The 2,500-nt window shown below is 42.0% G+C and overlaps 1 protein-coding gene, 1 long non-coding RNA gene and 1 pseudogene across 5 annotated transcripts in view; 2 read left to right on the top strand and 1 right to left on the bottom strand.

Moving 5' to 3' along the window:
• Positions 1–2,500, bottom strand: part of LOC138024274 (uncharacterized) — an 847,896-nt gene that overhangs the window by 361,962 nt on the left and 483,434 nt on the right. The window lies entirely within an intron of this gene.
• The window catches only part of LOC138024290 (uncharacterized), a 123,301-nt gene that overhangs the window by 57,526 nt on the left and 63,275 nt on the right, over positions 1–2,500 (top strand). The window lies entirely within an intron of this gene.
• LOC138024768 (coagulation factor VIII-like) overlaps positions 1–2,500 on the top strand; it is a 9,512-nt pseudogene that overhangs the window by 3,677 nt on the left and 3,335 nt on the right.

Raw genomic sequence — 2,500 nt, 5'->3', positions numbered from 1 at the left:
ATACCCTTCCCCTCCCCCGTCTTTCATTTTTTTGTTCTTGCCCGATTTTTTGATGCGGCTAAACCATCGAGAATTTTGTTCCACTACGGAAACGCCTGTGACGCAGCCTAGGTCCTTGCCCTCATCTAACAAGGATGCAAAAATCTAACCATTTGGAAATGTGATTTAGATGATAGCACCTTTGCAATCAATCTTCAAAGTTTTGTATATTGATTGTTTCAAGAACAGTTTCATTTACCTGTATCCAGATAGATTCTCTCGTTTTGTTTCTTCTTAACGTTTATACTTTTTCACCGCTGTTTTCAAAGATCCATCTGCATGCATGGCAATGCGCCATTTCCGAGTTGCTGTTTGTCTCGGTTTCGAAGTGAGTCTTGGTGCTCAACTATTGTAAGAGAAATGACTTTGAGTTACACAAGAATTGAATACGCAACTTATTTCCATTTGAATGGTTGTGCACCAGGACTCGCTTTGAAAGTGAGGCATGTAGCAACTCGGAAATGGGCTATTTTAACGTCAACCCGGTATTCAAACCATTCTCCTCCCTTGCATAGTCGTAAGCCAAATTATGGTCAGTTTTCCCACTTTTCAAAGCCGCGAAAAAGCGAGCTTTTTGGGAAAACGGTTTTAAAACCTGAAATTACACCCATGATTTTGTGCGAAACGGACAAAATCATGGTCATGAAATAGCCCACGTTTGATAAATTAAAATTCAGTCCTAAACAAACGGCACCATCTCGAGGCTCTGGGGAATAGGACTGAATTTTAATACATCAAAAGTGGGCTATTTGAAAACACGTTTTTTTCTTTACTGACAGGAATGGAAGGCGTAATCAGTGGAGATGACCAGACATGGGTTTACGCAAATGGCCTTTACCTTGGAAAAGACAATGGAAAATGGAAATCTCCTACCCGGTTAGAATTAGGTTCCTTCCGTAAGCCAATGTTGCCAATTTTCTATTAGACACGCGCCTGCGCGGGCTAACGGTCTCCTTGACTTTTAGCTATTTTATGTTTTAGTGGCCTCATTGAACGCATTCTATTCTTGACGCTCCTGAAAAAAATAATTTGCCTCTGAAACTGTATTTGTATTTCCAGCGCTTGGAAAAAACTGTCCGTGACTTCAGGCTATGTTTCTCTACATGACCGCATGCACCATAAGCCTATCTGAAATATAAAGCCGATCCTGTAATAATTGCCCGATTGGACCGTGTCTTACTATCTGCGGAAAGCGTGTAGGTTCTTTGATTTCCGACGGAATTCAATGAACAAGGGTGTGTTGTGATTAGGGCCATTCGATTTATTGAGCTTATCAAAGAAAACTTGAAAGTGGAACCATTTTCAGATGAAGAGACAGTGCGGCCCAACGGTTAGGACGTTTTCTTTGAGATTCGGACATCCCGTGTTCAAGACCCGTTCTAACCACTCCTTGAATTTCACCCTGGTTGCCTCTGTTTCAAACGTCTCAGCCGTACGTGTCAATACTCAACTGGTTTTCCTCCATCTCTTTGGGATTCTTGAAAAAAAAAGGCATTTCATTGGCCCGGAAAAGCCGATGGGGAGTGGTCGATTGATGTGTGTAAGTATCTTAGTAAAAAGGTAGCAGGTTCTCAGATTGGGTGTTGGCCTTGTCGGAGTTTGCTGAACACACCATCTCTCGCACGGTAGTCGATGCTCTCCTACAAGGCTTACCGATTAGGTAACGGATAATCTACCGTGATAATACAATTTAATAAGGTTGACATGATCTGAAGCATTAACTGATTCGACCTCGACCTTCAGCCTTGTTGTTTTTACAGATTCTACTTTCCAGCCAATCTTCAAACCGTTGCAGTCTACGTTAAAAATAATGGTGGCACAAAGCGTCTGTAACAATACCGTTGCATCGTTCGGCAACGGTATTGTTACAGACGCTTCGTGGAAATGCACAAATCAAAACGTACGAAGCTGGCAAACAGCAGGGTTCGATGATAGAAAGTGGCCAGCGGCTTTTGCGTACCGTGCAAACAGTGGTAATATAAAAATTAACGGAATTGCATCTGAAGCGAAGTGGATTGGGACCAGGCAAAGGAATGCCAAGGGCTTATATTGCAGACGGCAATTGACGGTTTTCGGAGACTTACCAATGATCGGTGGAAGTAAGCAGCCCATTTCCTTTTATCTTAAGGAGTATTCATGAATAGATAGTCATGGAAGGTTTTTTGTAATTTAGCAGCCAAACTTCCTGGAGATCATTTTCTGATCTTCACTCATACCGAAGCTATTCTTGGAAAGAAATCAATGTGTATAGTTGAAGTGCGGTTTATTGACAAATGAGAAAAGTGATCGTCGCACTTTAGTGGGACAAATGCTTGAATTGTCCAGCTAAAGCGCAAGCGTCACTGCCACACTGCCTAGCCGCTTGTGAATGTTAAATGAATGAAGAATCGCTTTATTTTTTCTTTTATACATCCAAGGTTGTGATAAGCCACTTGGACTGCAAAGCGGTTGGGTGAAAAAC

Source organism: Montipora capricornis, chromosome 11 (genome assembly GCF_036669925.1).
Source record: "Montipora capricornis isolate CH-2021 chromosome 11, ASM3666992v2, whole genome shotgun sequence".
NCBI lineage: Eukaryota > Metazoa > Cnidaria > Anthozoa > Scleractinia > Acroporidae > Montipora > Montipora capricornis.
Note: the sequence above shows the minus strand (reverse complement) of the source record. Positions and strands in the feature narration are given on the sequence as shown.